At 41.1% G+C, this 23,820-nt stretch overlaps 1 protein-coding gene across 3 annotated transcripts in view; it reads left to right on the top strand.

The window, feature by feature from the left end:
- The window catches only part of Cntn6 (contactin 6), a 284,323-nt gene that overhangs the window by 103,345 nt on the left and 157,158 nt on the right, over window positions 1–23,820 (top strand). The window lies entirely within an intron of this gene.

The following is a 23,820-nucleotide window of genomic DNA, read 5'->3' as shown; positions in this document are numbered from 1 at the left end:
CCTTCTGGTCAGGTCTTTGGTCTGTGATATGGGACAAGTCACAAGGACCTCCTCTCACCATCTGTACAGTGGGATTGAAGTATCCAACAAGGTATGCAAGGCACTGCCAAGTTAGGAAGTCCCCGGGGCCACCCTCACTGGTGACACTGACAGCAAGTTTGAGAGGTCACCAAGAGCGACCTCCCATTGCCCAGAGGGCTCAGAAGACCCAGCATGGAACTTACTGGTGGAGTTCATCACAGAGAAAGGGGACATTTGGAGATCAGCCAAGGGAAGCGGTTCATGGGGCAGAGACCAGGAGAGTCCATCACGCGGCGCTTCCCGTGGTCCTCGATTTGTGGCCTTGTGTGTGTGTGTGTGTGTGTGTGTGTGTGTGTGTGAGGCTTACTTCTCACCACATCCACGTGACAGTAGGCAGGGAAGCCCACACCGCATCCTCCACGTCCAGAGTTTTAACTGAGCTTGGTTGTGTAGATGGGACTGCCGGCCCGTGTGGCTGACCCTCAGTCACGGTCTTCTCCAGAGATAGAACCCATCGTGTCACGGTCTGGATTCGAGATGTTCCCCCCCCCCAAAAGCTCGCAGGTGAGACAACTGTAGGAAGGTTCAGAAGAAAAAAAATGATTGGGTTGTGAGAGTCTTATCCCAATCCGTGACTTAATCCCCTGATAGGGATTCACTGAGTGTGGTAACTGAAATTGTGGGCTGTGGCTGGAGGAGGTGGAAATTGGGGTGTGGCCTTGGGTGTATGTTTGTATCTAGCAAGCGGAGTCTCTGCTTCCTGATCACCGGGAGCGGCCTCCCTCTGCCACACAGTCCAGTCCGCCATGATGTTCAGCCTCACCACAGGAGCCCAGAACAATGGAGCTGGACTTCTCTGGACTAAGACTTCTAAAACTGTGAACCCTTAAGTAAACTCTTCTGCCTCTACCGTGGTTCTGGTTAGGTCTTTAAGTCACAGCAGCGAAATAGCTGACTAAAACCGATGCCATGGGGCTTGGACCTCCGCAGAGCTTTCCACACCGTGACTCACATTGCTAACACAGACTGTCCAGTGTTCTCCAAACTCTGTACCTTCGATCACACCATTGGCATGGCATTGATTCCGTGGCCCCATAGAAGGAGCACGTAGAATAGTTGCCACCTCACTAAACACACAGGAAGCATTAATGTCATTATTGCTGCATGACACTGATTCGTTGAAGAACGAATGAATATTTATAGGAGAATCTCTCTCGCCTGAAGGAGGTTTTAAAAGCACCGTCCGACTCTTCTGGGTCAATTCAGACACCTCTGTGTTATTAAGGGGTCCTTAGTCACTCATGATAATCAAGTGTACCTGATTAAAACCCACAGCCTTTGACTCGCCTCCACCGTGGTGTCTGCCTCCTCAGTGTATCCCTTGAATGAACTTGGGTGTCCACAGGACTTTTTCAGGGACATATTTATAGTCAACCCCTGGGGCTCTTTTGACAGATGGTTGATCTCATTCATTATGCATTGGATCTTACTGTTCTCACCTTTGGTACAATCTTACCTCCACCCTTTGTGGGATGCACCACTGTTACACTCTGTAGTCAACACAAGTCCTAGAATAGATATTTCAGCAACCCAAGAGATTTTTTTTTTTTAATTTTTGCATGCTTGCATCCACACAGAAGTTTGCAAAAACTCTGCAGCATGTAATGCCTTTATTCCTCAAGTCTGGAAAGGGGCTGTCATAAAGCAAAATGACACAAGGAAAGCTCCGTCTCATTATTGTCAGTAAACTCCAGACTAATTTGCTCGTGGTTGTGGAAATGGGTCCTTTAACCCTGGCCACTCAATCAGAAAAGAATTTGTTTCAGAGATGGGCATTGCTTAACAGCCTTTGGCATTGGCTCAGACGGAACATTCATCCAGAGACCATGAGTCTGGTTTTTTTAATGTGATGATTTCTGCGGAAAGGCCCTGGGCATAGTGACTTCTTCCAGTCACTGTGGCCGTGTTTGGATTAGCATGAAGGGCTTCTTCCCAGTTGGATGGCTGAGCTACACTGGAGCCGGGCTACTTAGGCTTTGTGCAAACTACTTCACAGCCCTGCTAAGAAAACAAGGCAGCTATAATACCTCCAGACTCACCAAAGGGAAGAGATTTTGTTGGTTTGGAGGTCTGTTGGGTTCTCCGTCGCATGCTCTGAAAGAGAGAAAGTAAAGGTCACTACCACAGAGGAGGAATCCAGCCAGCATTTGTTGGTGAATGGATGAAGGCTCCTGATGTGGCTTAAATGACATGGAAGATGCAAAGCCCTCTGACCAAGAACCTGTCTCATCATAAGCATTCAGGAAAATATTAATTCCAAAAAAAAAATTTAACTGAAGCAAACACGAAATAAGTGCTTTATATGCAAAAAAAAAAGGGTTTGAAGGTGGGGTTATAGGAAATTCAATGATTAGAATATTAAAAACTATGATTTGTACCATCCTTTGGTTTATTGTTGCTTCAAAATAGGCATCAAGTAATTATCATATACAAGGTGTTATTGCAGGTCCTGGGAATTCAGAAGTAAACAAAAATAGCTAGAAACAAAGGCTGTCCGTCCATAAAACTTTCTGCCCCAGCCTAGGACAGGTGTGAAATCCCCTCTTTCTGTCAATGACTAATCGCTGAAGGGGAAGAAACCTGTCAGACAGTGGAGAAAACAGGTGTTCAGATCATTAACGCTGCTATTAATCTTTTGCCATTTGTGGATCTATCAGCTTCTCTAAAACTCTTGAGATAAAGTGCATTTTTCCCTAACGTCAGAGATCATTCGGGGCCCTTCTCTTCACGGCCCATGATGGCCCCGGGAGAATTTCTTAACCGGTTGTTTCAAGTTGTAGACATAATTAGCTATGATTCTTTTCCGTGTGACCGTTCATCGACATCCGTCTCTGTATCCTCTCTCAGCCATCTGAAAAGCAAGGTCCTGGTTTCTGATTAATCTTTGACTGGACATTGAGGATCCCGAAGCAGCTCCTGGTTAATTAGACCATTTTGTCTGTAACCTCATCCATTTTCTGGATGTAATAGGGATAGAGGTGCCAGCAATTCCAAGCACAGCCCGGAAACCTTACTAATCAGCTTTTGTGATTTGCCAGGGGTATCGTTGTTCAAATGGTTGAAGTCAAATTGTTGTGAGAGGTTATAAGTAAGTGGGCTTTTTTTTTTAAATCTCCAAGTCAATTACACACATTTAATGAAACCTAAAGACCTCATAAAGTAAATAAATAAATAGCAGCATCGAGAAGCCCACCTGCTTATGCAGAGCGGGAGCTGCTCATTTTTACCAGCCATGTGAGCATGGGCAAGACCCAGCGCCGATTCTTGGGTTTCCTATTAATAAAATGGAAATGACAGTAATTATTTTATTTAATAATCTTATTTAATAATCTGTTCAACAGATTGCATTACATGAAGTAATATTTTAAATGATGTTGCAGGCCAGGCATGATGACACATGCCTATAATCCCAGTGGCTCAGGAGGCTGAGCCCGGAGGCTCATGAGTTCAAAGCCAGCCTCAGCAAAAGTGAGGCACTAAGCAACTCAGTGAGACCCTGTCTCCAAATAAAACACAAAGTAGGGCTGGAGATGTGGCTCAGTGGTCGAGTGCCTCTGAGTTCAATCCCCAGTAACCACCCCCCAAAAAGAGGTATTTCAGTGTTTGCTCTATAATATGTGCTAATTATAGGTAGTTATTATTATCCTAGGAAACCACCCAATTTCTCCAATAAATGATGAACATTTTCTTATGATTCTCATTTAAAAAAAAATTTCCTCCATTTTACAAGGACTGCAGAAAATCTGCATAAAAGCAAAGACAGACAAATTTTGCTATTTCCATGGGACTTCCTGAGATGTATATTCTAATTGTACCTGAGTTTACAGAACTCCAAGAAAGTTTGAGGCCAGAATTCTAGGAGAGAGCGGAAGGCAGAAAAAGAAGTGAACTTCATTCTGTGAAGAATTTGAGAATGTATTCCTCAACATTTCCCACGCATTAAAAAAAAAAATGCATGTCTACAAAAAGATATTTCTTAAGGTACTCCAAGAAACCTTCATGCAAATATTTTTGGAATACAGTGAATATTGAATTTCTCCCTTGATGAATCTCAACTCGTATTTTGCTATGGAAGGGCCTGAGAAATCAAGAAAATCTCTAATAAAGGAAATGAAAGTAGAACTTTAAAGCCTTTCTCATAATTCTCCCCAAATATCACACATAATATGGGTTACCATACTTTAAAAATATAGTGAGCTACACAGCCCTGCAGCAGACTGGAATCCTTTGCAAAATTCACATCGACCGAAACTGAAAGTGCATGGATTTCTCCAAGGGTTTTGGAGTGAAATGATCATGGATGATCCTTGGCACTAAATCCAATGGTCGGTGTCTGTACCAAATAAAGATACATGCAGGTACAGAGAAGGTGCCTCCAAAGATGGCGGGAGAGATTGGAGTGATTGATCCACAAGCTGAGGAATACAGAGATGGTTTCTTCCCCAGAGGCTCCAGAGGGGACCAATCCTGCCCAAGCCTTGAGTCAAGACTTCTAGCCACTTGCTCCATAAGAGACCAATTGGCTGTTTTAAGCCGCCCAATTAGTGATACTTTGTTATAGCAGCCCTAGGAAACTAACAGATTTCTAATAAATATACGCCATGGAGTACTTACATATATGGAATACTGTATCGATGTTATCTGTAGCATTCCATAGTATTATTCATACAATTTGTGTATATGTACAAAATATCTGTATATGTGTGTGGGTGAATATATATATGCTTTATATATTTATATATATATTTATACACATAAACTTTATATATATTTTATATTTATTCATATACATAAATAAAAATATGTATATAAATACATAAAATGCATAAATATAGCTTACATATATTTATATGTAAATATTTTTACATTATATATATTTATACACATGAATATAAATATATATTTATACACATACACCACTCATGTATACTATTCAACATGGTTATTTGAATTGTGCAAAACACCATTAACGACATTCCAGTAAAAGCTTCATTCTAGCATCTACCCCTGTGCTCTGCTTCCATTTCTTGGTAATCTGAGATGGGTTGGGAAATTGGACCATGGGGTGAAGATAAAAAATGGAGCTTTTGGCTAAGTGCTCTGATTAAGAGCTCACTTATCACTGCAATTGAAGTCTCCATTATTATTTTTTTTTCTATTATCACTTGCATTCTTGTCGATAGGAGCCTTTGCCACTTGTGAATCATTGGTGTTTGGGGAAAGTCTGCAAAACATACAGCTTCTTCCATGTTTCCCCCCTCAGCCAAACAAATCAGCAGTGGCCGGTGTGCGGTAGTACGCGTTTGCTAAAATGAGGTGGTTCTCTCTGCCTCGCTTTGGAATCATCGTGGAAAATTCAGATGAGGGCCTGCGTTTTCATAGATGAGGAGCTGAGTGCAATTTGGCTTTTGTTTCTTTGTGTGGGAAAACAGAAAGTCAGCATGTGTATCTTAATTCCTCTCTCTCTGGACAGCTGCTCTCAGCCAGGAGTATGTAACGATACAGTCTCACTGTAACCAGGGTTTAGGGTCCCCCTCTGATATGTCCAGGACAGCAAAAGAAAAGACTCACTTATGGCTGCTAAAGAAGCCATGGCTTTTAGACCTATGTGATCTGTCAGAAAACTAGAGAGAATACAGTAGCTTTACCTGAAGGCGGAGTTCTTTCTTATCTGGACATTTCTTCAAATCTCGGCTCTCTCTTTCAGACTTTCGGGAGTTTTTGCAAATGCCAAGTGAGACCACAGATTCAAGTCATGTCTATGGCTCCCCCAAACCCTCAGACCTAGTCCTTCTTGTTTAAGAGGATTCAAAGTAACTTCATGGTGTCACCTTGGTTTTTCTCTCCGGCCCCATCCCTTTCCTTAACTAGGATTGCTCCAAATACCCCATGATACTCTCTGCTCAGAGTACTTTCATGGATTCCTCCTTACTCCTTTTAGAAGAATTTCTTCATTCCACATTTTTTTTTCTATCCTTGCATTGCTAAAAATCATGGCTTCAAATGGTAGGTAGGTGGACTGGTTTTAAATCCTACTCTCTGTCAAATGGGGCAATTAGTATTTTCCTCATGGAGCTGTGGTAAGGTTTGGATCGGATAAGAAAGGCCAGGTTACTACATGTTATATGTAACAGGCTGTCAAAAAATGCCGTGATCACCGTCTGTCACTTATTGTCAGAAACACTCTGACCCCACAAGATTTCTTTAGATGAAGGTCAGTAATAATTATCCAAACATCCCTTGCATCTTGTAATTCCACTTCTAGAAAATTAGGTTAAAGAAAGATTTCTAAATGGATGGAAAGCATTTATCACTGCATTGTTTATACAAGAAAAGAAAAAATCCTGGGCAGCGTAAACATTTCTATCTCGTATCATAGACACCTGATGGATTATAGTGAACCTTTTGAAATATCTCTTTCAACTGAAATAAAATTCCATAAGGGTCAATTAGTGAGAAAGGAGGTAATGATATTACATGGCTAGCTGAACAACAATTAAAAATTGACAAAGATTTTGGAATTAACATAGAGGTAGAAGAAGTCCTTCATGTGCATGAGGCATTGGGTAAAATCCTCAGCACAAATAATAATAACAATAATAATAAAGAAATCCAGGAATTAAAAGGTACCAATAGCCTAACAGTAGTTAATGGCAAATATGGATTTTTTTTGCTGCTTTTATTCTTTTCAGTCTTAAAATAAGTCTATTATCAACATCAACTACTTTCATCTTGATCTTGAAAAATGCTTGTTGAGTCAATATGTTTTCCTACATGTCTGTAATAGCTCATGCCAATGAGGAATGTCACGTACTTCTCTTGTCTAATTTTTCCTCTGTGGTGAAGAATATTAAAGCAAAGAAAAATCTGGAAGCAGAAAGAGGAAAGAGGAGAGGTCTGAGGCTGGTGAACAGGATGTTTTCAAAGCTGGTGTCAAAATCAGGGAAGCCACCGACGTCTAAATGCTGGTGTGAGTAACATCAGAACAAGAACCACAGAAGCAAATCTCAACGGGATAAACAGAAAATGCCAAGCCTTTTCCCCAAACAGGGAGTCAACTAGTTTTCCTACTCATTAAAAAAAAATAATAATAATTGTTGATTTCGAGTCCAAAAAAAAAAAAAAAAAACCCCATGAACTGCCTCATGTTTGTCATCTCCATAAACTATCCCTGTCATTTAGTCTTTATATGGGGAGGAAAACAATATAGCATAATGAATCAGAGGATGCTATTTCATTTTCTTATTTCATATTCGAATTCAGTCTAGTGTAATTATGGTGTTTACGAAGTTCTGAGTGATGTACCCAGAGAGAAGTGGAGAGAGTAGGTCCTTCACATCCACGGTATCGGTCGGTCTCAGAAACATCTCTTGATTAGAAAGATCAACTTGGCCAACTCTCCAAAAGCCATGAGAAGTTTGGATCAGCCCATGGTTTTAATGGACAAGAAACTTGCATTGGTGGTGGACTAGGAAAAAAAAAAGAAAGAAATGTATTACTGAATAAATATTTTAAAACCCAAGGAGGACAGATGTAGCAAAACCATTTCCCACTTCCAGGAGCTAGCTCTCAGTGAGACAAGAGCTCGGAAAGAACCAGGAAATTATAAATGAGCCCCGATCTGCGCTTGGCTGTAGGCAAAGATCCCCGAGACGGTAATCAGCGATGAGGTTACCAAACTTCCAGAGAGAGATGAGCTGATAAAACTTAATCAGGCTGGTTTCACAAAGGGCAGATCTTTTCTGACAAATTTGGTGGCCTTTTTGCAATGCACACAGGACAGAAGAGGAACGTGACCGGAATGAGAGAGAGCATTCAGCTGGAGAGTCCGAAAGGCAAAAATGACATGGAGGAGTGAGGGACGACGGGTCTTAGGATTCCAAGGGAAGCCACCTGGGTGACATTTAACCCCAAACCCGCTGATTGCATTAAGCTGTTCATGTCGACAGCATGCAAGAAGAAGCAGGATTGATACGCTAGTGCGTCTCTTGTGACAACATGCGACCGAAATTACATGTCCCTTATCATCAAAGCACATTTGTACATTTGGGGTGGAGACGCATGTTTGCTCAATTTGGAGATTTTTTTTTTACAGGATTTTTCTGTGATTTCTTCATTTTTTTTCCCCCGCTCCTCTTTCGAAAAGGTTGTTATTGGTGTGTACATAAACTCAGTACCATGTCAGGGAGACACAATCTCAGAGAGCCACCCGTGGGCCATTGTAATATTCCAATGATAATCACAGGTTTAGTGGGGTTTCCTAACATCTTTCCTCGGGGACATTATAGGAAAGTGCTTTTAGGTGCTTTGTCTACTTGACCGCCTGCTGTTATTTTTCAAAAGGTTAATGTTGAAATGCTCTAAAATTGGGCAAGTAATAGGGTCCGAGACCTAGCAGTTCAGAAGATAGGATCTGAGTTTCCTGCTCGGTTGACCTCTGGGTGTCAGCCCTACCGGAGAGCTTGTCTCTTTCATTCTAAAAATAAAAATCATCCAAATTGAAACACAGACAAACAAGTTCCCCAGGTCCGCTCTCCTCTTTGCTCGCCTCCATCTCTGTTGTCTGACTTTGCTACACAGCGGTTTATACACGGAGCTGCTATTTTCTTTGGATCCTCAGTTTACTCTCAGATTGGCTTTTATGATGCATCGATTGATCTTGACTTTGATCATGAAATTTCTCCAAAGAAGGAATAAGAGAATCCCCAATTAACAACCCTCTTGCTTTGTTTTTATTATTGTTCTTTTTTTATCATTGCTTTCTATTATGTGTATGTATGACAGATATAATTATTAACTACATCCTCCTTAATATAAAGTCCGCCCTAATTTTGTGGATAGCAGGGATTGAAGTCAGGGGCACTCGACCACTGAGCCACCTCCCCAGCCCTATTTTGTATTTTATTTAGATTCAGGGTCTCACTGAGTTACTTAACATCTGGCTAGTGCTGAGGCTGGCTTTGAACTCACCATCCTCCTGTCTCAGCCTCCATGGCCACTAGGATTACAGGCGTGGACCACCACGTCCGGCTCCTATTTTTGTTTTGTTTTTTCTTTTGATGCCTCCTCTATGATGGACACTGTAGGTGAAATCATAGTCCCACAAATGTCTACATCCTGATCCCTGAAACGTTACTCTATGAAAAGGTAAAGAAAAGTTGAGACCGCAGAGGAAATTAAGGTGACCCATCATGTTGACTCTAAAATAGGGAGATTGCCTTGGCCCGTGGTAATCACCAGTGTCCTTCAAGGTAGAAGAGGAAGGTAGAGAAAGAGTTGGGGGCATGTGAGCCTGGGTGGGGAGTCACGGCGGTGAGGACTCTACCCGCTGTTGTTCACTTTGGAGGAGAAAGGTGTCCACAAGCCCAGGAAGGAAGGCCGACTCCAGATGCTAGGGAGCTGAGCTCAGAGACACTGATCCTCGAATTCTGACCTACGTAACCATCACCCAGCACCCCACTCTTGATGTTTTACACCATTACGTTGGAGGTTGTTAGAGCAGCCAGGGAAAAAATAAATACAATGGTTCCTAGCAAAATATCCTCAAATTCTTATAGAAATCTGCTTCAGAATTTTTATCTCTTTTCTTTACTTTGTCATTTCAATGGATATGGGTGATCCCTGTTTCCTAAGCTTAGTTGTATTATTATGATGATGATGATGATGATGATGATGATGATGATGTTTATCATTACACTCAATTGCATGTTCTGATTACTTTTACAAAGTAACGCCTGTAGCCCCAGCCAGAGGGCTGCTTGCACTTCACCTACTACTGTCTGCAAGCTCCTCATACAATTCCAATTTAGCATGTTTGAAGGATACTCTTTTAAAATAGCAAAATTGTAAATCTCAAACAAAGAGTCACACGTGGAAAGGTTTTTGTCTAACTGTTATGGTTTGGATGTGAGGTATCCCCCAAAAGCTCATGTGTGAGACCATGCAAGAAAGTAAAAGGGAGAAACGATTGGGTTGTCCGAGTCTTAACCCAATCGGTGAATTAATCCACTGGTAGGATTCACTGGGTGGGAGCTGAAGGTAGGTCGGTGTGGCTGGGGGAGGTGGGCATTGAGGGCATGGCTTTGGGGTATAGATTTATATCTGGAGAGTGGAGTCTCTCTCTCTCTACTTCCTGATCGTCATGTGATCTGCTTCCCTCTGCCACACTCTCCGGCCACCATGATGGTCGACACCCCACCTTGAGCCCCAAGGAATGGAATTGGCTGTGGATGGACTGGGACCTCTAGAGGTGTGAACCCCCAAGCAGAGTTTTCCTCCTCTACAATTGTTCTTGTTAAGTCTTTTAGTCACAGCAGCAACAACAACAACAACAACAACAAAAAAAAGCTGACTAATACACGAACTCATTAATTATGGAGGAACCAGTAAAATGCTGTAACTCACACAAAGGAGAATTCAAAGAACCACACCGACACGGACAAAAAGTAATACAAAAAGGAATTTACAAATCAGTCCCAAACAGGTTTATTACGGGAGAACCGCAGGCCAGTGTGAGATATATTTTAAGAAAGCTGCTACAAAAAATAAACCAAAAGCCACATTTATTCACAAGGGAACGTTGGGGAGGGGGAACCTCTTGCCTTTCCCTGGACACGGTTCATTTCCATTTCAATGGCTAAGAGTCATTTGTATTCTTCATAGATTCTCCTCCTGAAGTTGTTGTGAAATAGGAGACATCGAAAAGCTGAGTTAATTTTAACAAAATAACACTAGCACGGACCCTGTCTAATTTTTTTTTTTGTCTGCAGTGAAATCTTTCTCAAACCTTCCTGATATTTGCTACCACAAATCCTTCATCGAACACCTGTTCATTTTTCCTAATGATCATTTCAGACAGTGTCAACATTCTCAAATCTCCTGTGTTTTTCTCTCCCATCATCTGTGTTAGCTGATGAGATTCCTTCCAATTTCCTATGGGAGTAAGAAAAAAAAAAAAAAGGAGAGCCTATGGGTGTCAGCATGTTCTCATGTGTCTCCATTTTTTTCTGCCTTCCCTCCTATGAATGTGGATGAACCATTTCTTCCTAAGGCCAACCACTACACTGTGAGCCAGATGTCTCCCCATCCTCTCCAAGGCATTGGTCCAGGTATTATTATTATTATTACCCTCTCTCTCTCTCTTCTGTACCACCATGTTCTCTAGTGACTCATGCTAAGGAACATGCAAATCCGTAAGAATGTCCCATCTCCACCAAAATACACCCTTGCTCCATATATTCCTCCAGGGCCACCCTACTTCTTTGGATCAATTTATAGAAAAACGTTTTAGAACTTTTTTTTTTTTAATTCTAGACTTACTCTTTCCAAATGTTCTCTTCTCATTCTCCCGCAACCATACTCCATTCTGGATCCATATGCCACTTAGGTGTTCAGTGGTTTTCTACTTTACTAAATCCAATAGTTTATTTTGTCTTCATCTTAAATGGCCTGCCATGTCAGTTGGAGCCAACCATGCCTTCCTGTTGGAAACACTTCCGACCTTTAGATGCTAGCTCCTCACTCTCTCTGGATACCTCCAACACTGGCCACTCTTCCTCACTCACTTGACTTTTCCTCCTCACCAATCTGATATTCCTCTTTTGCTATGTCTTAAGGCTTAGCTTTTGGATTCTTCTTGTTTCTTTGATTGTATGATCCACAAATACACGTATCTCCAGCCCATGAATCTTGCTAGAACTGCAGGTCCACAGTGAATGGCAGTCTTTGGTGAGATTCTAATGGAAATTCCCAACTTAACATTACATAATCAAACTCTTGGTTCCCCCTGGCATAATTAGCTATCTTCCTATAGTCTTTCCTCTCCCCAGATAATGGAAAACATGCTGCTGCTTCTTCTTCTTCTTCTTCTTCTTCTTCTTCTTCTTCTTCTTCTTCTTCTTCTTCTTCTTCTTCTCCTCCTCCTCCTCCTCCTCCTTCTGTTTCAGTTAGCATGTTTATACTAACTGAAACGGAGGAAGAGGTATGTTATACTAGGTTATGTTTTGGTCACAGGTTTTATACTGTGACCAAAAGGCCTTACAAGAACAATTAGAGGTGGAAAAGTACTTGTCTTCCTATTTTCAGAGGTCCCAGTCCATAGATACCTGAATCCTCACCTCTGGGCTCAAAGTGAGGCAGAGCAATATGGCGGCAGGGTTTGGAGAAGAAAAGCAGTTCAGGACATGTCAATCAGGATGCAGAGACATCGAGTCACCATTGACCAAATATTAACCCCCAAGGCGGGCTCTCTGTGACCCTGTCCTCCAGCCACACCCTACCTGCCTACAGTGAGTGCCCAATTAATCCATATCAGTGGATCAATGCACTGATTAGGTTAAAGCTCTCATAACCCAATCATTTCACCTCTGAATTTTCTTTCATTGTCATACATTCGATCTGTCTTACCCATGACTCTTCATTGAACTTATCCATGACTTCCATTTTTGCCTCATATATCATAATCTTTGCCTTAATCTGAAAAAAATCATGTAAAATCCAATGATTATTTATCTCCACCACAAACACACTGATCTAAGCAACCATTGTCTCTCACTTAGGGCTGAAGGTATTTAGTTTCCGGGGCTTGGCACCTACTCCCCTGTCCAGAAATAATTTCTTGATGCATGTCCTGCTACCTCCTTTCTTTAGATCTCTGTTCAGAAACCACCAAATCAGAGATGGAACCCTTCCCACTTTTTATAAAACAGCACCCCACCTCCGCCCAGATCCCCTACCTTCTTTTTATTTTATTTTTCTCCATAGCACTGACAATAATCTCTCTCTCGTGCACGGTATGTTTGTTTGGGGATTTATCTTACGCCTCCTCCAGTGAGATTGCAAGATCAACCATTTTAAGAATCGTATTGTTCCCTGTGTTTTCAGACCCTGAGATCGTTTTTTTTTTTGCACAGAGCCAGCCCACCAATAAATGTTTATCCAATAAATGCATGAAAAACATATTAAACCGCTATATCTACTTTGTCATCTGACTTCATCCTCCCGGTGCCTCATCTTTTCTTCCTCTTTTACTCCTTAAAGACGTCCACATCAATGCATGCTCCCCATTCATCTGTAATGGCTGGCTCTTTCCTCCGTCCCTCACATCCCATCAGTTATAATGCTTCGTTGATATTACTTCGAAATGCTTCAGAGCCGCTCTTACATCACCCTCGTTTTCTTCCTTCCTACCGACGATGCCCAATTATCTCAGCGTTTTGCCATGTTTGATAAATAATCCCTCTGAGGTGTGGTTTCTCTTCCCCATCCTCTTCCTCCGGTGAGTCATAGATCTACCCATGCCCTCATCCTGCTTGAAACAGAAATGCTCCATTTACAGATCAAATTCAGACCTCTGTCATGCCATTGAGGATTGGTCCTTCAAAACGCTTCTAAATCTAGCCCTCCAACCCCGAATTGCATTGCTCTGTTTCCGTCCTTATGATTTTTTGAATGACAGGCATTTGCATATCTTGGTTGAAGCTCTTCTTCCTCTTAGAATCTCACTTCCCTTTCAATGGTGTTCTCATTTTCCTTCTTTTCCACGTAGCTTAGACATTGCTTCTTGGCATTCTTCCATAACCTCTAGGATGAATTAATTGCTTCCTCCTCTGAGCTCCCATAAAATTATATTTATGCTTTTGGTATAATACTTATCCTGTAATATTGTAGTTAGTTAATTGTTTTCCGGACGACTTCCCTTTCTGGGGTGTAGATCATAGTGATTTAAAGTGTATGTTTTGGAGTCAGATTGCTGAGATTCAAAATTGGGCTCCAGCTGGGTGTGGGGGATACATCGTTGTCATCCCAGCTACCCCAGCTGCTGGGGCAGGAGGATTGGGGTTCAAGGTAAGCCTGGGAAATACAGAAAAATCCAGTTTCAAAAACAAACAAACAACAAACAAAAAACACCTCAATTTGCTAGCAGTTTGATATTAAACAAGTTACCTAAGATCTTAGTTTCTTCAAACCTCAGTTTCTTCATTTCTTAAAATAGGAATTTTAGAGTCTAATCCATAGAGTTCTTCTAGGGTCAAATATGATCATTTATGAACAAGTTTAGTTTTATCTCTGGTGATTACTGTGTGCTAAAATGATGCCTATTTTCCTGCCAGTTTCCTGAGTCAATAATCTATGTATTTATTTTTATGTTGTCAGGGCATAAGGAAGGTTTAGCACATCGTCTGAGCTGATGAAAGTTGGTTTAATTTACTTAGGCTGGATTGTGTCCCAGTGGGCGGGTACGATCCAAGTAAACAACGGTGTCGCTTTTTATCTTGGTCTGACTGAAACCTCAAGAGGTCAACAGAATGTGGAATGCATGGTTATGAACCTCACCTTCTAGCATGCCATGTCGTTTTCAAGAAGGTTCTAGCTTAACTCTGAAATTCTGAGGTCCCCCTAGATCTCTGCCCTGCGGTTTTGAATGGACACACGCAAGTTCATTTCAAATACGTCTGGGAACGTATTACCAACAGATCATGTTGGAATAAAATTTTCTTTTCATTCACATTTAAAGGGCAATGATTCTAGAATCTTCCTTCCCCCAAGCCCTCAATGCATTTGTTGAACAACTAAACCTGTGAGCCCCAGAGAAGCCACCAAAATCAACACTCTCATATCCAAATGAGTGCTTTTTTATTTTTTCCACCTAGTTATCGATCTCTTTTTCTTTTTTTCTTCTATTTGGGAGAAACATCAAATCTTGGAGAAGTCGTTAATATTTCTTTTCCCTTGAATCCTCCTCCCAAATTAGTTGGCAAAAATGCCTTCATATTTTTCCTTTCACCGCTTAATTCCACCTTCATTTACAATGTTATCTCTTTATTTGGACAAGTCCCAGAATCTCATGACTATTCTTTAAAACTCCAGGTATTTCTTTTTGCTTGTACTGAGGACTGAATTCAAGAGCACTTTACCACTGAGCCACACCCCCAGCCCTTTTTCTTTTCTTTGTTTGGAGACAGGGTCTCACTAAGTTGCTGGGGACCTCCCTAAGTTGCTGAGGATGTCCTTGCAATACTCCTGCCTCAGCCTCCCAAGTCACTGGAATCACAGGAATGTGCCACTGTGCCTAACCAAACTAATAATAATAATAATAATAACTTTTTAAAATCCAGCTCTATCACCTTTATTCTTTAACAAAGAGAAAGAAGACTCTTTTTTCTTTTCTCTTATTTCCTCCTACAAATAAGCCTGAGGAATCTTCTTGACGTGAAATTCTTTTTTTTTTTTTTGGATTCAAGTCGGTGTCTTTCAGCCTGTGAACCCTTGGACTTGTGGTCAGTCCTGGGCTGAAGCGCCAACTCTAGAGTGTTACTAGCAGTGTGTTCTTCAGCAAACCTTTTTAACTTCTCTGAACTTTGGTTGGAATCAGCTACATAGTTTGCAGAGCCTAATGCAAAATAAAATAGGGGGGGCCTCTTATTGAGAAAGCAGAAGAAAAATTCCATGAAAAATACTAAAGTATGACTTCCCCGTATTTTCATGCCACAGTGCCATAGTTTATTTCTAAAACACCTACCACAGGTCCCGTGTGAAAGGTTTGGTCCTCCACCTGTGTGACCTTTGCTGCTATTAGGAGGCCATGGAAACATTTGGGAGTTGGGGAAGGAGTTAGGTCATGCAGGTGTGTCCTAGAAGTGGATGCTGATACCCCTAACCCCTTCCTCTGTCTCTCTTTGCTTCCTGGCCACCATGAGGTGAACAGACATCCTCTGCCTTGTTCTCCTCCCGTGAGGTACCGTACTGCCACAGGCCCCCAAGCCACAGGGTGAAGCATTCATGTCTTGAAACCTCTGAGACCATGAGACACAAGAAACCTTTCTCCTTCATCTCAGGTGTCATGCTGAGTGACAGAAAGCTAACACACCTGGTATGGCATTTTTAAAATTTGATCTGTAGTAATGTCACTCTTCCCGGGACTTGAGAATGCTTGCTGAACGAATGAGGCTGAATCAACAGTTGACATCGTCTCACCACTTGGTGCAAATACAGTGCCCCCGATTCCCTACAGGCTGTTAGATCCCCTCTTGCACCAGCTCCCTGAACAACATGCCATGTCCCAGCCCTCTGCTCCCCCAGTGACAGACGGGTCACCCTCAAGGGCATTGCAACAGGCATGAATTTAGACTTCCATGGTAGAAGATATCCTTGGGGTGCCAGGAGCCTGGGTTGGGAGATATATCAGGAGACTCATGACTGTAACCCAGAGAGATCCTAGGAGGTGACCTGACGAAATCTCTCATTTCATCTCTCCATGAAAACTGAACTTTGCCCAGGCCTGATCCTTGGGAATCAGGTAGAGCCTTGGAGAGGAAGACTTCTCATTCTGCTGGCCTTTAAACAGGGGTCTTCTAAAGTATTTGAGATTGCCCCCAGTGACTTCTTATAGAAGAACACGGTTGCTGGGTTGTCTGTATTTTTGTAACTCTGAAAAAAAAAAAGAGCAACGGAGCCCTGATTTTCTTACTATGATTTATTTAGAGCTGCCTTTTTTTCTCCTCCTCAAAGTGGTTTTATTTGCAGAAAACCAGAAACTCTACAGGAAATGCCTCAAGTATTCCAGAGGCAGGTCTTAACTGGAAAATGAAAACCAAGAATGGCAGAAACTCTCGGGACATAAAGCTTGGCTCCTCTCGGTTATGGGCCGTCTCCTTCATTTTGCTGCCTGTGTCTCTATCATCCATGTGCCTGGCCCTCTGTCTCTGTATAGACCAGCATCCTCCACCTTTCCATGAGCTTCAGAAAGCCAGATGTTCTAATATGTAGTAGCAGCCTCGTCTCTATCCATGCAACAAGCAGAGACTAGCATCTCTTAGCATTTTCTCCAAGCTGGTGCCATGGTGCACACCTGTCATCCCAGCAGCTTGGGAGGCTGAGGCAGGAGGATGGCGAGTTCCAAGCCAGCCTCAGAAAAAGCCGAGGTGCTCAGCAACTCAGGGAGACGCTGTCTCTAAATAAAATACAAAATAGGGCTGGGGCTGGGGCTCAGTGGTCGAGTGCCCCTGAGTTCAATCCCCAGTACCTGAAAAAAAATATAAATATTTTGTCTCCAAATTCCTGGGAGAGAGAAACACCTCTGGGCCTGTCAGCCATCGCCAGAGGAAGGGGTGAAGGGAATCAAACATGCTTTTCCATTTCCAATCCTGCAGGTTAAGATTTGCTTCTACATGAAGTGTTTCATGGGCTTCTCAGAAATGCCAAAAACGGCTGCCTCAGAAATATTGAAAAGTCACTCGTGCATGGAATGACAATGAACTTTAGACACCCATAGTTTTGATCCAATATTGTAGCTATGCCTTAGGACTAAAAAATTTTTAAAAAAAACAATTTTAATTCTACAGAAGATAATGGGGAGAAAAATCGAGGACAGAATCGTGCATTCATTTGCAATAACATTGTATGGTTTTCTTTTAATCATCCCTTAAGAGCGTTTATTTTTCAGTCTGTTGCAAAATTCTTGCTTTACTGCCAAAGAAAACACATTGTAATCATAGATGACTTAGCAGTAGGTCGGGCCTTCAATGCAATTATTTAATCACTTATTATTACAATAGCTTAAAATACCACTCTTCTTCTCCTCTGATACTTTTCTTAAAGCAAAAGTACTTGAAAAGCGTTTTGATTTCTTGTTTTCAACATCAGATTATCACAGGCCTTGTACAGAGAAACCAACCTTATCTTTCCTTTCTGCTAGAATGGCATAGCCACAAAAACCTGCCATTATTTAATTATTTCATTACAGTGTGAAAAACATCTAACAATTTACTAGCAGATAAAAGAAAAAAACACTTGAAAAGCTAGCTGTTTGACTTACCAAATGGTATAATTCAAACTCTTAAAAAGTTAATGACAAACATAAATGATATTTCTTGGCTTATGATAGTTCTCCAAAACCCACCTTCTCTGTCTTTCAGTATAAGCAGAAATTCTGTTTTTGGTATTGGGGATTGAACTCAGGGACACTCAACCTACCTGAGCCCCATCCCCAGCCCTATTTTGTATTTTATTTAGAGACAGGGTCTCACTAAGTTGCTTAGTGTCTTGCTTTTGCTGAGGCTGGCTTTGAACTCAGGATCCTCCTGCCTCAGCCTCTTGATCCACTGGGATTACAGGCGTGCACCACCGTGCCTGGCTGAAAAGAAGTTACCATCTCAACATATATTCTTCCCATCTCCTTTGTTCTCTGTGTAAAGAAAAAAAAATCAATTTGTTTCTTCAGCATAATTCACATTAATTTTAATTATTCAATATATGAAAATTATGCAAAGAAAATGAAAACTTCATTCCTAATAAAACCCTCCCCAGAAATAATTGTTAACATTTGGCACAATTACAATCGTCATCCCATGCATATAAATTCAAGAAGATATTTTAACGTGTAGATAGATAGATGCATAGGAGAAAAAGTCATTTTATAGAAATGAGATCATGCCATACAAATGACCTCCAACATGAAGATTAAAATGGAGTTCAATTCGACCAAAGGAAGAGTAAAACAAAGTAAAAAAAAAAAAAAAGAAAGAAAAAGAAGAAAATTTTCAGCTTGTCATTTATTATTTGAGACAAAGATTTTTCTAAAAACAATTCTTCTGAGGTGAAAAGATTCAGTGCATAATACTAAGAAGATGCAAAGTGTTCATGCATTTAAAACTTAAATATTACCCGTGTGTGTCTCTATCTTTATTTGTAGACTTTCCGGTGTGAAAGAGAATATTAGCACACATTTCTAACTACATTCCCTGAGTTACCCCATATTTTCTTATGCATTTTGTTATGCTTATCCTACTCAGTTTTATAGACTTCACATTTTGCACCTTCTGTTCTATAATTAAAACTACTGAGATTCTCAAGTATAAGTTTCCTATTTGGATAGACAGTGTGTGCTCTTGATCTTCTTTTATTCTTATGATTTATATACTGGTTCATTTTTAACTGAATGGATTTCATGGATAACTGATCTCTTTAAGAATAGTTGCTCATTCTATCTATCTGTCTGTCTATCTATCTATCTATCTATCTATTACCAGGTATTGAACCTGATGGGCACTTTATTACTGAGCCTCATCCCCAACCCTTTTTTTATATTTTACTTAGTAGAGTCTCACTGAATTGCTTAGAGCCTCATGAAGTTGTTGAGGCTGGCTTTGAACTCAAAATCCTCTTGCCTCAGTCTCCTGAACCACTAGGTTTACAGGCGTGGGCCACCATGCCTGGCCCATGTTATCTTTTATAAATTATTGTTTTTTTAACATTCAAGAGTGTCTTTTCAATGCTGTTATCTTTGAGATGCATCCTGGTGGGTGGTAATACTCATGTTGCCTTATCATTAAAAACACCTGAGGCTTTTCTCCACTGGTTTCTGGGATGGGATGCTAATGGTTAAAATCTGAGATGCATCTGATGCATCTTCTTTTGCTCTTGTGGATGATTTTCACTTTCACCAAGTTCAAGGTTAAATCTCTTTTTGACCTTGAAGACCAGTCCTTCACCAGCACCTACGTGGTGCTGAGTGATCTCTTCTTCAAGTGTTCCTGGAACATGGAGTATACTCCTTTAGTTTACAGGAAGTTTGATCTTCTGGACACATTTGTTTGATTCTCTAACCCTCTGATAGCAAGGTCTTTATTTGGGGCCGACTTTATCTTTCTTACTCATTCCATTTCACTCAATTGCTTTATTATCTGTGCTTTTTTTGTGCTGCATTAATTGTAATTACCTTAAATCTTTACATCACTAATTTCACTTTCAGGATATGTGTCTTTTGTTGCCTGCCTGTTGTGATTGATTTACTAGTTCTCTAATGATGCTTTCATTGCAAATTTTATTCTTATATTTTCAGCCACCTAATTTATATAATTATGTTGTTCATGGTGATGCTAGGATTGCTTGCCTAGCATATGAGAGGCACTGGGTTCCATCCTCAGCACCCACATAAAAATAAATAAAATAAAATTGTGTCAATCTACAACTGAAAAAAAAATTTTTTAAAAAAATACAAATACACGTTCTTGCCAGATACTGTGGTGCATGCTTGTGATCCCAGTGGCTCAGGAGGCTGAGGCAGGAGGATCTCGAGTTCAAAGCCAGCCTCAGCAAAAGCAAGGTGATAAGCAACTCAGTGAGACCCTGTCTCTATATAAAATACAAAATAGGGCTGGGGAGGTGGCTCAGTAGTCTAGTACCCTTGAGTTTAATGTCTGATTACCCCCGACCCCAAAAGAAAAACCACATGTTCTTATTCTACAGCATGGAAAAACTTTACATTTCCTAGCTTTCCTTGAGTAATGTTTTATTCTAGATCAGGTAATTTGTCTATCCTTGACTTTCCATGTTTTCTTTTTTTATTGTTGCTGTGGATTTGCTTAGTTACAATTCCCTCTCTCTTCCTATTGTTTATCCTTGAAGAGCTGTGTACAGAAATTTTACTGATACCTTCACGGCAGGGCTATAACTTCCATTCTATAACACCTAGGACTGTTTTCTCCTTCTTATTTCTAGCTTAGAGAACAGCTACTGGCTCATCAGAACCATGTTTTGTAATCTGAGCAAAGGAGGCAATGAATCCCCACTGCTTCTCTGTATTTTGAGAATCTTTCAATGGTTTATAGAAAGATTATTGGTGAATGGGGCCTCAGGTGTATGTCCCTGGGAGATACCTCTGCAGTGGTGTCAACATTACTATTCACAATTTTTCACTATACCCTTTTCTCTCCAGAATCCCTTTTTGTCTACCATTCTGCAAGAAGAAGGGAAAAAATAAGAATTTACATCCCCTATGCCTTCCAATCTCTGATCCTTCAACCTAGAGGTTGCAGCAAGACTTCCACCAGAATATTGCTATTTCGCCAGTAATGCTTACAGGGGTGGGGGCAAGATCTGGCGTAGAGAATTTTCCACTTTTTTGAGTGTGGTCACCCCTGTTCTTCTTACCCAATTTTTTTTGCTGTGTTTTTCTTTGTTATTATTATTATTATTATTATTTGTAAATCGATAACATTGGGGTATGTCCCTTTTCTTGTTCAAAGGTTGGTTGTCTGTATTTATCATGCTTTGTGTTAGGTCTAGGAGTAAAGAATCCTGCAATCCATCTTCACTCTGCTCTTTCTCCTTCAGCCTTTGCAGCAACACTGATAGGTAAGACCTAGTATTGCCACTTAACAGAGGAGAAACCAGGGGATCAGAGTGGTTAAGCCCCTTGCCCAGCACTGTGGAGCTAATAACTAAACTAGCTTGGAATTAAAACTTTTATCTCCATAGACTTCTGGGCCAATAATGGAATCTACTGAAATTACAATTTCAAATGAGTCTAATAAAATAATTCATTTTACCTGGGTACAAATATTTTGGAAGATTAATGGAAATGGATCCAACGTAAGAGTAGTAAGTGTGTGGGAAAGACAGTGGAGAGAGAATATGGAGACCTAAATTTAATTTCTGATGATAAATTGGGAAGAGATCATTCCAATTCCTGGATTTCAATTTCCCTGTCTGTAATAATAATAAGGATAATGATGATGATGATGACTGCCATCATTGGATGACTCTCCATTTATTGGTACTATGCATAGTGCGGCCGACTTTATAACAATGAATCTCAAAACAGCTATCTGATATAAAGAATACATCTATTTTACCCATGAAGACAACTTGCTCCAATCCTCCGAGGCCTCTAGGAGTTCAGGATACAGGCTTTTAACCGCCGGTTCTGCTGTCTTTCCAAACTAAAATGTGTGTCTTGAAGGGTCTACAAAACTCCTTCCGGCTTTGACATTCTCTGGCCCTCTGGTTGATATCAGGGAAAATGACCGTGTCTCGACCTGCCGTTCTGTGTCCTGAAAATACTAATGCTAAGGTCACGTTATAGTTTATGTTATACGATTGCACATAGAAACACAAAATTTTATGTTTAAAAAAAAAGTATTGAGCTCTTTCTTTTTCGCTTTCCCTTTCCTTCCCACCATGTCAGTCCAAGTCTAGCCAAGAAGCCACCCATCTATGTGAGAGCCACAGCAGGAGCGGTGGAGGCCTGCAAGATGTGACAGTGACATTCATGTAGGGCATGGGGTAGGGCATTGTGGCCCAGACTGAGGTGTCCGGGCAAAGAATATCAGAGGCTGAGTAGTGGGTGCAGAGCCAAGCAGAAGGAAGGCAGTCTCCATGGTGAAGGGGGCATCCCGTCCGAGGCGCTAGGTCCCGGATGGTGCGATCATGTCACCCACTTTGGAATGGGGGCTATGCCCGCGTCAGAGCCCAGGCGGGGGGTCAGAAGGGCTTCTCCACAGGAGGGAGGAAACAGCTCAGCAAGTGTGGGTGCAGGTGAGGGGGTGAAAGTGAGTGAGTATCAGATCCTGCCCAGGGAGAAGAGGGAGGTGACAGAGACTTGGTTGGCCAGAGGGGGATTGAAGAAATGCAGAAGTTTATTGGCGATAATGGGATCCAGTGTCCTCATCGACTGAACAGGGAGTGACGATGTGGACAGAGAAGAATCTAGAATAAACTCGCTGTCGATCACTACACACACACACACACACACACACACACACACACACACACACACCTCGCTGTCAATCACTACACACACACACACACACACACACAGCTACTGAGGGGGCCTCAGAGCAAACAGACAGCAGTCACAATGAGTAAACTCCGTGTCCCGATTAAGGCTTCTAAATACCATTCGCTAATACATGGAGCCAGGTGTGCTTAGGGAGAAAAAAAAAAAATAGCTACTTCCATGGCTGGGGAGAGAGGAAATACAAGATGATCCTAAAACCGTTTTATATATCATAAAGTAAATAACAGTCCAAGGAATAAATCAGGACAAGGACAAAGAAGCTGGCTTGAACAGGCTCCTGCCGGCCAAATCAGCAATGATTGGGCATCCACATCAATGACAATGGATTACGACTCATTTCATAAAACGAGAGACTGTGGAGTCACATGGACCGAGCAGGTCATATGACAGAAATAGGTACATAAAAATTTCAGTGTTGAGGGGGAGGCTGGTGGCGGCTCAGTGGTAAAACACTTGCCTAGTACATGTGAGGCTCTGGGTTCAGACCTCAGCAACGCATACAAATAAAATAAAGATGTTGTGTCCACCTATAACTAAAACATAGATATTAAAAAAAAAATCAGTGTTTGGCTAGCTGTGGTGGTGCATGCCTGTCAATCAGCTGCTAAGGTGGCTGAGGCAGGAGGATCTCCAGTTCAAAGCCAGTCTCAGCAAGGGCGGGGCTTGCCAAGCAACTCAGTGAGACCCTGACTCTAAATAAAGTACAAAATAGGGCTGGGGATGGGGCTCAGTGGTTTAGTGCCCCTGAGTTCAATCCCTAGTAGCCTCCTCCCCATCAAAAAAAAAAAAAATCTATTAAGGCCAGGAATCCCAGCAACCCAGAAGGCAAAACAGGGTGTTTAAGGATGGCTTCAGCAACTTACTGAGATTCTGGCTCAAAATAAAAAATAAAAAGGGCTGAGGATGGGGCTCTGTGGTTAAAGCATCCTTGTATTCAATTCCCAGTATAAATTAAAAAATATATATATATATACACACATATATGTATATACACACACACACATATATATATATTCTATATAACATCTTTATATCATATAATATAAATACATATAATTATATGATATAAATTTTAATTAATTCCATTTTAGGAGAATAATTATATATAAAAGTAAATTTTAAATATACATAAAATTTTGATAAGAAAATAGATACATGGG

The sequence above is a fragment of the Ictidomys tridecemlineatus genome, chromosome 16, assembly GCF_052094955.1.
Source record: "Ictidomys tridecemlineatus isolate mIctTri1 chromosome 16, mIctTri1.hap1, whole genome shotgun sequence".
NCBI classification, from domain to species: Eukaryota; Metazoa; Chordata; class Mammalia; order Rodentia; family Sciuridae; genus Ictidomys; species Ictidomys tridecemlineatus.
Note: the sequence above shows the minus strand (reverse complement) of the source record. Positions and strands in the feature narration are given on the sequence as shown.